Source organism: Herpailurus yagouaroundi, unplaced genomic scaffold, assembly GCF_014898765.1.
Source record: "Herpailurus yagouaroundi ecotype Mexico unplaced genomic scaffold, PumYag 160, whole genome shotgun sequence".
Classification (NCBI taxonomy): Eukaryota; Metazoa; Chordata; class Mammalia; order Carnivora; family Felidae; genus Herpailurus; species Herpailurus yagouaroundi.
Window position 1 is genome coordinate 23,901,655 of NW_024412401.1, and position 13,010 is coordinate 23,914,664.

At 43.4% G+C, this 13,010-nt stretch overlaps 1 long non-coding RNA gene across 1 annotated transcript in view; it reads left to right on the plus strand.

The window, feature by feature from the left end:
- Nucleotides 1–12,418, plus strand: part of LOC121034718 (uncharacterized) — a 36,315-nt gene extending 23,897 nt beyond the window's left edge. Inside the window, exon 2 of the long non-coding RNA XR_005792575.1 lies at nt 12,370–12,418. This is a non-coding gene — a long non-coding RNA (uncharacterized LOC121034718). The remainder of the gene's footprint in view (nt 1–12,369) is intronic.
- The last annotated feature ends 592 nt before the right edge of the window (nt 12,419–13,010 follow it).

A 13,010-nucleotide genomic window follows, 5' to 3' on the forward strand; every position in this document is an offset into this window, starting at 1 on the left:
ACTGAAGCACAGGCATTGACCCTGTGCCATAATTCACCCACCTAGTAAGTGGCACAGCTGGGTGGGTAGGATCTAGGAGACCATACATTTAACCCTCTTGCTCTCCTACCTCTCAATTTTACTTCTTTCACATTTAATAAAATAAAGTAGCAATATATGTTATTTTCTTTTCCAATCCCCTCTCTCTTCTGTCTTCCCCTTTTCCCTCTCCCTCATGCTTTCCCTCTTTTTGCCATTTGTTGACTATCTATTCTGCCCCAAACAATGCAGGGTGTCAGGGATACAGAGGCAAATCTAAAATTTTTTTAATGTTTATTTATTTTTGACAGAGAGAGAGATAGACAGAGCATGAGCAGGGGAGGGGCAGAGAGAGGGAGGCACAGAATCCAAAGCAGGCTCCAGGCTTTGAGCTGTCAGCACAGAGCCCAATGTGGGGCTCAAACTGACAGACTGTGAGATCATGACCTGAGCTGAAGTCGGATGCTCAACCGACTGAGCACCCAGGCTCTCCTACAAAGGCAAATCTAAAAAAACAGCATACACAGAAAAGTAAGGGAACACAGATGAGGAACACTAGCCATGATGGAGAGAGAGGGTCAAAGAAGTCTTCCTGGAATTGATGACCTTGAGCTTAGTTTTGAAGAGTGAATAGAAATTAACTATAGTGACACAGCAAGGCTGGGAGCCACAACCACAGGCTCTGGAGTCTGATCTATGTTCATTCCAATCAAGTTGTGTACAACCTTGGGAAAGTTACTTAAAATCTTCCAGCTTCAATCCCCTCATATATGGAATGGGCATTATAACACCTACCTCTCATGACTATTATGGAAATTTTAAATGATGAATTATGGAAAGCATCCAGCTCACAGCCAACCTTAATGCTCTGGCTGTTATTATGATTGTTCATAATCTCACTAGTAGTAAGCGAAATAGAACAGCTAGATAATAAGGCTGAGCAAAACAATAGAGTCATTTTCTGGATAAGGAAATGGAGATCCAGAGGGAGGCCTATGTCACACAGGCTTAGTGACGGTTGGAACTGGAATCTGGATCCTTCAAGAGTTCTACCGTTTTCCCTTCACTTGTTTGGTATTCTAAACTCTCCTGTCGATAAATCAGTCTATTTAATTCCCTGGCTTAATGAGTATTTCCCAAACTTTACAATTGTTGGCATTCCCTAGTTGTGACTTTTGCCACATTCTTGTAATAATGTCCTCTATATTATTACTTACTTAAAATTTTTCTTCAGATACACTCATTTTTACTAAAAAATATCAAATGGAAATTTTATATCACCATTATGAACAGAAAACCAATCATAGGCTTGTGGCATAATAAATTATATTTCATCTAAGGCACATTAAAATAAATACCAAAGTATTAAAATAAAAGATGTTTCATCTAAATTATCTGCACTTCCCCAGTGGAATGTATACCACATCTTGGGAAATGCTGGCCTGTGTAATTAATCAGTGAACTCTTTTCATTTCATGGAACTTCTAGATTATGTCCAAATCTATCCTAAAGTGAAACTTCCCTTTGCAGTGGCTGGTTTATAACTCCGAAGGAAGAGAGCAAGACTCACCTCACTCCCTGGCCTGCTACTGACCCACTATTATTCGTATCGGCTACTTTTGTTGGTGTCTCTAGTCGAACAGTAGCCTCTCCTATTTTTGCTATTTCTTCATCCTCTTGAGTTTTAGCTACTCTGGCATAGAATACATACTAGAAGCTAACATGATGCTTTAGTTCCATTTATTTGGAAATTTCAAATCCCTGCTTCCAGTAGATTCTGTCCCCTAGACTTGGAGTTTAGAGTTGGAATAACCTAGATGAGTCCCTACCTAAAAGGAACCACTGGTGATGAATTGCAGCCTTCCAAATGGTCCCACCTCCAGTGCCTGCCAGAGGACCTAGCACAGGTAAGCCTCCAGTAGTCATCACCGGAACCAATTGAGGTAGAGGTGACTTTGGCTAGAGGTGCTGCCACTAGGTGGACAGAGATGGCAACTGCACCATTCTCACCTGCCAACTAAGTCAGAGCTTTGGCTCCAGCACTTTCCCTGGTGGAGCCTGCCTGGCTCCCTCATTCTCTTGACACTCTCTTTTCCCCTCCCTCCAAGTCCTCCTCTGGGTGAGTGAGCACTGGGGATGTTTGCATACCAAACACTTGGCTAATTGATATTCTGTCACAACCTGCTCAACAAATGTTAGGTTTTTTGTGTTTGGGGTTTTTTGTTTTGCCTTTTGTGTATGTGTGTGTATGCACATACACGTGTGTGGTGTGTGTGTGTGTGTGTGTGTGTGTGTGTGTGTGTGTGTGTGTGTATCACTTTGGTTGTATTTTAGCCAGGTTGGGGAAGGAAAAGAAGGAGTTACTCTGGAAGGCAGAAAATGTATTGCCAGGTCTTTCTTGCCTGGCATTCTCCTAAGTGGCTGTGAATGCCTTTAACAGATGGAGTTCAGGATATGCTCAGATCTGATTTTATCAGCATATATCCTGGGCAAGTTCAACGTGAGGATGAAGACTTCCTTTGTGCTTCTTTATGTGTTGTATTGCCACTCTTTGTTAGTACACTCATCTCATTTTAAGGAAGCCAGCCCTGCTCAGCCATGATAGACACCTGTGTGGGAGTCACATAACAATGTCTGACACTCCACTGCAACAGGAGACATGGCAGGCCTGGCCCAGCACTTGGTAGTGGATCCCCCAAGCCCCCATCGGCAGGAAGCACATCTTATTCTTATATGTGAGTGCAAGATTGTTCTTGGTAATCAAGAAAGAAATTAAAACAAACCCAGACAGAATAGCCATCCTCAAAGACTGCCAGTAACACCCAGAATTGCCCATAATTCTTCTATCTGAAGGGCCTTAGGCTTCATGATGAAAACAGAAATAGGAGGTTATATGTTATTATTGATATGGCCTTTATCATTATAATTGGACACTGCACTTCACTTCTCAGTAAACATTAACTCGAAGGAGCAACTACTACCCTGAACGGCATGTGGTGCAGTGGATAGAGCCTGGACTCTTGGATCAGAAGATAAATAGAGTATCTATTTCCACAGAACTGCTATTAGCTTCTGTTTTCACCCAGTTCAGATGGGTGTACAATAGTTCATTCTCATGCAAGGAGACTGGGGAGAATCCTGTCAGACAGAACTTAAATAACTTCATCGGTCCATCCAGTGAAGGCAGACTTTCCTTTCTAGAAAACCACACACCTACTCTGACTTATGGAAACCTCCATTCCCATATCCCACAACCAAATATGGCACCGAAATGGATTTAGTCATCTCTCTGAGAGGAAAGAATAGAGTGAACCTTCACTAATCCAGGCAATTTAATTCCCCTTTAATGGGAATTAAATTAAGATCTCAATAATACATGATGACAGTTCTGCTTTCTAGTCTTATATAGAAATCATGCCTCTGGCTCTAAATCCCAGTTATCGCTGACAGAGGAAGTGAACCATTGATCAAGTAATAGAGTTGCCATGTTGTAGGGAGTAGAAGGAGTGGAAAGAAGAGATTGATGACCAGGTGGTGGAATAAATAAGTACTGGGTGTGAGACTTCTTAAGTCAGACAGGGATGCCAGGCTGGGCAGGAGGGATAGTTACTTGGGGAATTACGAGCAAGCTCGTAATTGTACTTTATGGAGTTATATGAACCTGGGACACAGTAAACACTAAATTTCATAGAATCTCATCGCTGGAAGAAACCTTTAATTTCATCTGGTCACATTTCCCAAGAGACGCCTGAGAGCCCTCTACAGACTCAGTTTACTAGAAAATGTTTCTGATTTTAAACAGTTTGCTAAAGAAAACCCAGCAGAGACTTTTTAAGTAACCCCCATTTGTTATAGTTCTGATTATTACTTCATGACCCTGGGAACGTCACTTCATTTTTGTGGGCTTTTGCTCAAAACTGTGACCTCTCTGGCTATTAGTTTCTGCATCTATAAATAACAACCCCAGATCTCTCCTGCCTGCCCCTCAGCATGGATAACAGGCTAAAGAAGACAACAGAAGTGGAAGTGTCTTGGTAACCATAAGGTATGGTGTACTTTTTAAAACATAAAGAGTGTTGCTATTACCTCTATATTCTCTCACCAGCGACATGCCCCATGCTGTACAAGAGTAGCAGTGTTTCATCCCTCTCCATTCTACGAGAGGGTTCCTCACCCTTGCCCATAATTCTTTTTATGGAGTTACCCACAGGTAGGTCCCTACAAGAGCGTTCACCAAGGGATCCTGTGCTTTTTCATGACAAACAAGGAATGGGCTTGTGCCCATGCAGTGCCTGCCGCCTGCAGAGGAAGGGCCAGCATGCACAGGGGCTTTTGGCAGGAACAGCCATCTTCTTGCTCCTCCCCACATTCTTGATAAGGACCACCTGTCCACAGGCCTCTATCAGCATGGGTGAACCTTAATGAGCCCAGCAGTAGCAACCCACACAGAGAGAGGTTCCTCCTAGTCCTCAGTTTTCAGTCACAGTGGAGCCTCATAATGGCACAGACTGTTGTTCATTTTAACAGGCATTTAGTAAGTGTTTGTTGTGAGTCAGGTCCTGTGCTTGCCACGGGGGGGGGGGGGGGGGGGGGGGGGAGAAGAGTATCAAAACATGCTGCCTTCCCCTAAGACCTCACAGTTTAGTGGGAGAAACAGACTCATGAGTGTCAAACACAGGATGTATTATGACCAAAGCCCGGACGGTGTTCGGGCATAGCTGCTGGATCACTTCTTAAGTCAGGCTGAGGGCTCTGGGTTGACTTCTAGAAGAGAAGAGATTTAAAGGGAACCTTCACAGGGGTGTAGAAATTCCCCAGGGGAAAGGGGGTGGGGTGGGGATTTCAGACAGCGGGAGCTGCAAGTACAAAGGCAGAGATGTGGGAGGACAGCTTGGTTCTGGGTAACAGGGAGGCTGGAGTGTGTGGTGTGATGCACTCCAGGGAGTGAAAAGACTTGAAACCAGAAAGGTAGTGGGGGCCCAAGCAGCAGGCCTGTATGATGTCATGGGAAGCACCGAAGGATTTTAGGGAGGAGAATGTGGTGGTCAGGTAAGGTTCTTAGAGCAGTTAGGTCGCAGTGTAAGGGCTGGGTGGGGAAAGAGAGGGAAGAAAAATTAACTGAGAGTATTGCAGGAAGGGATGGATTCTAGAGAGATTTAGAGGGTAGAGTTGATAGATCTTATTATGAGAAGGTCTAAGAGCTTCTGGCACAGGAAATTAAAAGAGAAAGAAGGCAGACTGAAATTTTAGTGAGGGCCCACAGGTAAGATGACAAGATATCTTGCATCAACTTGACTTCCAACTTCTTGACTGCCCAGTCAAGATGGCCTATGGAATGTTTGTGGACAGGAGGTCAAAAGCTCTTTTTTACGAATGATTTTTAAAGCTGCAGAGGTGGAGTCAGGAGATTTGGCTGACAGAGCCAGTATTTCCTTCCTTCTTCTCTCATGCTCCACATGTCTTAGTCCCAAAACCAATTGCTTTGTCAAGGAGGATGTCTTCCCCAAATAGAAAAAGGCCACATTTTGGTTAAGGATTGGCAAATAGCTGTGCTAAGATCTCCTTGCTAAGTCCTATCTGGATTCATGCATTATCACTAAGAACTGTACAGCTCGGAATACTCTGCTGCCTATAGCATACAGTTACAGACCAAGCATGGGGCAAATTCCCAAAAGAATTGATATTTGAGCTGGGTCTTGAAGGAAAGCAAAGGAAAAACAAATGCACTAAAATGATATCTTACCCGGTCTGGCACCTAGAGTGCTCTGAAGGTAGGCTGTCCAATAGAACTTTCTGCAGTGATGGAAATGTTCTTCCGTACTATCCAATAGGGTGACCACTAGTTGCATGTGGCTATTGAACACTTGATATGTGACTAATATGATTGAGGAACTGACTTTTTAATGTAATTCATATTACTTTAAATGTAAATAGCCACTCTAGCTAGTGGCTATCATATTGGACAGCACAGCTCTGGAGTACATTTGGCATGCCCAGATTCTGTTTTACGTGCTCATTCTTTGCTTCATTCTCCTTGTGACCCTCCCCTGTCCCTATTCTCGTCTGCCTAGTCCTTCCAGTTTGATGTACTAATTGGCTATAGTCCAGCTTCCAACATTGGTTCTGTTTCCTGGTTATTGATTTTCTCTCTCATCACAACAGATACCTAGATAAAGTAGGATTCAGAGAATCCTGTCTTGCTGCATTGGGCCCTTCAACAGGCCTTATTCACTCCTTTTCCTTGGTTTCTTTTCTCGGCCACTTTAGCCAGTTGGTAAACTGGAATATTCTTGGATGTTTTCCCTCCCTGACAACCTGAGTTAGAGGATGGGACAGTTGGAAAAAAAATGGAGGGTGGGGAGGGAGGGTTATAACAATAAATACTTTGAATAAATACTTGGATTTGAGGTCTCTGTTAACAGGTAAAGGGCTCCATCCTGAGGCCTTTTCTGTTGGCCATTTTTAACTTTGATTTGTATAAAGATAGCAGTATCAATAGATTGATTACATTTGTGGATGAAAAGGATGGATTCAGAGTACAAAAAAAGGCTCTTGATAGGCCAAAGCATTTGGCCAAATTTAACAAGATGAAATGTAATGATGACAAATTCCAGATCCTGTGTTTGGGTCTAAATGGCTAATTACCTATGTACCAATGCACAGTTTAGAAAGCTTCGTGGTTTTTTTTGCTGATCATTAATCAGTGTTGGATACCAAGAAAGGTAATATACTCTGGGAAAGTACTATAGAATCCTATCCAACAAGCAAGTTCTTATCCAAGAGAGATCTGCTCATTTCCATACCGATCAGACCACACCTGGATCATTGTTTCAGGTTCTGAGCTCGCACTTTTAAAAGGGTGGGGGAAGGGGAGGGACATTGATAAACTAGCCACAGTGGTCAAGGGACAGGAAACCTATCATATATGAACTGGAACAACTGAGCCTTAGGAGAGCAGACCATAGGAACAGGGTCACTGTCCTCAGTCTCTGCAGGGCAGTAACAGAACAGAGAGCAGACATGCTTTAAGGGGCTCCAGAGGGCAGAGCAAAAAACAAATGAGTGAAAATTCAAGCGGACTTCAGCTCAGTGGGAGGAAAATATTTCCAATTGAACTGTGATTTTTGGCAGTTTAATCTACAGAGGCAGAGTCTGGTAGAGACCCTGGAGGAACAATGTTAAACATGCCCCAAAGCCAGTCTGCTCAAATATGGATTGTCTCTATCGTGATGGATGGCTCATTCAAATGTGTAGGCCCTATACTTGCTGACCCCGTTTAGCTTGCAGGTTCTATATTAAGTGTCCGATTCTTCTCATTCTAGCTCAGCATTCTAATTAAATAACCTTGGCTCCTTGCATGTGGAAAACAGGTTTCAAGCACAGAACCTCTAGCACCAAGCAGAATGGCAACATAATTTTAGCTCCTGAGCAAAATGGGTCTCACAATAGCGTCAGTACGGCATGCACATTAACATTTGAATATGCTGTATAATAAGCATGCTAATTACTCTGAGAATACTTGAAGAATAAAATCAGCCGTGATCATTAGAAGAGAAAGGGGCTAGCAATTTATAGCATGGCTGCTGCTTGATATTCAAAAATACATGACGGCTCTCCTCACAGGTAAAAGGTAATTACTGTGATTATAAACTGTAATGATAGTGGCAGGAAGTGATCAGAATTTTATTGGAAGTAAGGATGCAGTACACTTGTGTTTTTTGTTGTTCTTGGTTTCTTTTTAACCACATTCAGATTTTAATTTTTTAAATTTAATTAATTTTTTTTTTTTTTAATTTACATCCAGGTTAGTTAGCATGTAGTGCAACAATGATTTCAGGAGTAGATTCCTTAGTGCCCCTTACCCATTTAGCCCATCCCCCCTCCCACAACCCCTCCAGTAACCCTCAGTTTGTTCTCCATATTTATGAGTCTCTTCTGTTTTGTCCCCCTCCCTGTTTTTATATTACTTTTGTTTCCCTTCCCTTATGTTCATCTGTTTTGTCTCTTAAAGTCCTCATATGAGGGAAGTCATATGATTTTTGTCTTTCTCTGACTAATTTCACTTAGCATAATACCCTCCAGTTCCATCCACGTAGTTGCAAATGGCAAGATTTCATTCTTTTTGATTGCCGAGTAATACTCCATTGTGTGTGTGTGTGTGTGTGTGTGTGTGTGTGTGTGTGTGTATACCACATCTTTTTTTTTTTAATTTTTTCTCAATGTTTATTTATTTTTTTGAGACAGAGAGAGACAGAGTATTAACAGGGGAGGGTCAGAGAGAGAGGGAGACACAGAATCTGAAACAGGCTCCAGGCTCCGAGCTGTTGGCACAGAGCCCGATGTAGGGCTCGAACCCATGGACTGCAAGATCATGACCTGAGCCGGAGTCGGATGCTCAACTGACTGAGCCACCCAGGCGCCCCACCACATCTTTTTTATCCATTCATCCATCGATGGACATTTGGGCTCTTTCCATACTTTGGCTATTGGTGATAGCGCTGCTATAAACATTGGGATGCATGTGTCCCTTCAAAACAGCATACCTGTATCCTTTGGATAAATACCTAGTAGTGCAATTGCTGGGTTGTAGAGCAGTTCTATTTTTAATTTTTTGAGGAAGCCTCCATACTGTTTTCCAGAGTGGCTGCACCAGTTTGACTTATTACTAATAAAAATGTGTCCCCATTTGGTTGCTTGGTTCGTTTGAGCAGTTTAGATGTGAACCCACTGCTACATTGCTAATCTCAACTCTGCAGAAAACGGCTGGCAGGGTTTACAAGGGTGATGAGGAGCTGGGAGAGGGCGGGCCTCAGGTTGGACATGGGGCCATGATAATCACCTTGTGCTAGGTTAGAAGCTGTACTGGGAACCTGGTACCCCGTGCCTTGCATGACCTAGACTAGCAGTTCTCAACGTCTCATCTGCAGACCTCTCAGGGATCCTGCTGCTCTTTCAGGAGGTCCACAAGACCAAATTGTTTGTATAATAATATTAAGGTGTTATTTGTCTTTCTCACAGTATTGAACAACTACATACTGTATGATTCAACTTATATGAAATGTCCCAAACAGGCAAATCTATAGAGACAGAACACAGATAAGCCATTGCCAGAGATCAGGGGAGGCCAGAAGGGAGAGCGATTGCTTGATGGGTACAGAGTTTCCTTTTGGGGTGAGGAAACTGTTCTGGAACTAGGTAGTGGTGGTTGTGAATTTCCGAAATGTCACAGAATTGTATACTTTAAAATAGTTAAAACGGGGAGTGCCTGGGTGGCTCAGTCGGTTAGACATCTGACTTCGGCTCAGGTCATGATCTCACAGTTCATGGGTTGGAGACCCGTGTTGGGCTCTGTGCTGACAGCTCAGAGCCTGGAGCCTGCTTCAGATTCTGTGTCTCCCTCTTTCTCTGCCCCTCCCCTGCTCACACTCTGTGTCTCTTTCTCTCTCTTTCTCAAAAATAAATAAACATAAATTTTTTTAAATAGTTAAAATGGGGCGCCTGGGTGGCGCAGTCGGTTAAGCGTCCGACTTCAGCCAGGTCGCGATCTCGCGGTCCATGAGTTCGAGCCCCGCGTCGGGCTCTGGGCTGATGGCTCAGAGCCTGGAGCCTGTTTCCGATTCTGTGTCTCCCTCTCTCTCTGCCCCTCCCCCGTTCATGCTCTGTCTCTCTCTGTCCCAAAAATAAATAAACGTTGAAAAAAATTTTTTTAAATAGTTAAAATGGTGAGTTTTAAGTTACGTGAATTTTACAACATTAAAAAAAAAAAAAAAAAAGAGAGAGGGAGAAAGTTTGCAGATTGTCCCGCATAAGAAATTCTTCCTATGCAGAATTTTTAAGCTTCTTGAGGGTTTTCTAGTCATGGAAGTTCTCCTGTTTGTGAGGGCCTTTCAATAGCTATAATTCTTATAGTTAGGAAACATTTTTCTTATTTCCTGGACAAGCGAGGCTATTTAAAACCATTTCTTTGGACTTTGCCTAATGCTTTATCCTTTTGCCTTATCCTTTCTGTCAGCCTGGAAAGCTACTACTTATTCTTTGAAGCCCATCTAAAAATGACACTCCCTTGGTGAAATGTTCCTGGGCCTCCAGCCCCAAGCCTACCCCAGGAAGAATTGGCCCCTTTCCCCCAGTCTGGGTTCTTATAGTACTTTGGTGATATTCCTTATATCATATTCCTGATGCAAGGAATTGTATCACAGTTACTCACAATAAATCATTTTTTTTTGTTGTTAATGTATCTGTCTCTCCTAAAAGGTGACTCTTAAGAGCAGGAGTATTTCTCATTACCCCAAAATCCCAGTACACACACAGACACACACACACAGCTCTCCAAATGTGGTACCAATTAATAACTTTATATTAAGTACTTAAAGTTTTTTTATTCATTTATTTTGAGAGAGAGAGAGCACGTGTGCAAACAGGGGAGAAGCAGAGAGAGAGGGAGAGAGAGAGAATCCTACGCAGGCTCTGCACAGAGTCTGATGCAGGGCTTGAACCCACAAACTGTGAGATCATGACCTGAGTGGAAATCCAGAGTCAGATGCTCAACTGACTGAGCCACCCAGGTGCCCCTTAAGTATTTTTAAAAGGGCTTTACAGGGGCGCCTGGGTGGCGCAGTCGGTTAAGCGTCCGACTTCAGCCAGGTCACGATCTCACGGTCCGTGAGTTCGAGCCCCGCGTCAGGCTCTGGGCTGATGGCTCAGAGCCTGGAGCCTGCTTCCGATTCTGTGTCTCCCTCTCTCTCTGCCCCTCCCCCGTTCATGCTCTGTCTCTCTCTGTCCCAAAAATAAATAAACGTTGAAAAAAAATTAAAAAAAAAAGGGCTTTACAAACATTGACTCATTTAATCCTTATAACTTTATATACACACATTTTATAGATGGTTCACCTGAGGAAACAAAAACTTTGGGGCACAAGATGTTAAAACAGCAAAGTTGCGTGACAGTAAAACCACATTATAGCTTGGCACATGGTTGGTGCTCAATAAATGCCTATTCTGGCAAAAGAAAAACTGGCTAAGAACATTAGGTAAATAAAAGAGTTCTATTTTTATGACTTGTTAAATGTTTGTATATAGTTTTTAGACTTCACAGAGTGTTAGAGCTGGGAGGGACCTTGGCTATCTCTCTGTGCAAGTTAGAGATAGGGCAGGGGTGCTCCCAGGCGGTCCTGTGGAAGAAACATGGTCTTGGAGCTGAAGCGGGGAGATCAGGAGTGGGGAAAGAGGTCTCCCAGAAGCGGAGAGAGTGAATAAGTTAACCGAGAGAGATGGTAGCTTAAGACAATTATTCAACCAGCACTAAGGAAACCCCCTACCCAGGAGAAAGGCCAGGGGAAGGCAGGAGAACTAAGAGATGGGAGAGCCACAGAGCAGCACAAGATGCCCCACAGCATGCATGCTCTACAGGGGATACTCAGAGTCTCAAACCAAAGAGCACAAGGCTTCCCACAAAAACCAGCTGTATCTCTTTATCCCACATCACCCTGATAGATCTTCCCAGAGGCAACTACCGCCAACTCAGCTTCTGATTTTTACCTCCATGTTTATAAACATGTTTCTGTTGCTTTACCTTGGTTTTCCCACTTTAGACATTATATATTGAGTTCCTAGTATTAGAAGATTAGGGTTTAGCTGTCCAATGCCACCCCTAAAAACCAGGTGTGCACCAGTCAACTGGAAGCCAAGTGGCCCATCTGAAAGGGAGGCAGCTCCTACTTATCAGGTTACTGCCATGAATCCAGCTCCAGGCTGACAGTGTGGATCAAAGTATGTTAATTTGTAAGTAATCAAAACACAGCCCCAAAACTGTCTTAACAATGAAGCTTCCACCAGAAGTCCAGGGTGACTCAAGGTTCCAGGTTGGTTTGATTCAGCCGAACACCAATGTCATCAATGCTGACTTCCATGTGAGTTGGCTGCCAACAGTCCACAAGCTCCTCACTCATATCCAGACAGGTGAAAGTCATTTCTGGAAGCCTCCTTAACAAACCTCTGTTGGTCTAGATTGGGTCATGTGCCTGTAGTGGATACTGGGGAGGTCTCCTCAGTTCCCCTCTTCAGGGCAGGCATAGCTGCTAGGAATATTCTGGCAGTCAGTCTCAGGTCTCAAAAAGCCACTTCCCCCAAGGTTTTACAAAGTTTTACCTCTTCCCGGGTGCAGCCTGAGGCCAGCAACTGGTTGATGTAGGAATACAAATGCCTGGCTCCTGTACTTCAATTTGGGACAATTCTGAAAGGCCATCCCCATTCTCAAGTTCCTGGTGGGATCAGCTGAGGCCTTGGTTGTAACTACACTGCAGTTAGCTGGTCAGCTTCTCACGCCCACTCTGTTCTCTTCATGTCCCCACAGGTGTCTGTCCTGAGAACTCTCCTCAATAAACCTGTGTGTGCTAATTCTCCATCTTGGATTCTGTTCCCAGGGACCCCAGTCTAAGACAGTGCCAGCTTCTGAATCAACAAAGGTGACAAGAGGTGGGACTATGCTGATGAAGTAGGACTAGTTTGCACGCCATGTTATAGACCAGGGCTGGGATCAATCTCTCCCAAAGCACGTGGGCTGAAGCAGAGAGGATAGGGACTGAAACAAAACTGAACTGTTAATAAAAAAGAGAAAAATCATATTGGGGAGGAAATGATACAGATTTTTTTGATCTTTCAAGAGAAGCCAGAATCTCATGATGTTTCAACATTGGAAACTAATTGCGATATTTTTAAATGTTGATGAAGAGCCGACAAGACATTGCCCAACATTTCAGCAGTTTGCAATCCTGGCCAGAAAGAACACGGGTATAGTTTGTAGCCCCAGAGAGCAAAGCTAGGACTGATAGTTATGTGAAATCAAGATTTCAGTTCAACCTGATGAACAGTTTCCTAATGATTTGAGCAATATGAAAATGGAATGAAGCATCTCAGGAGGAGGTGAATTCTTTGGCACCAAGGTTCATGTTTGGGTCTTCTTAGAATTTGAAGTATATGATCTTTGAGATCCTA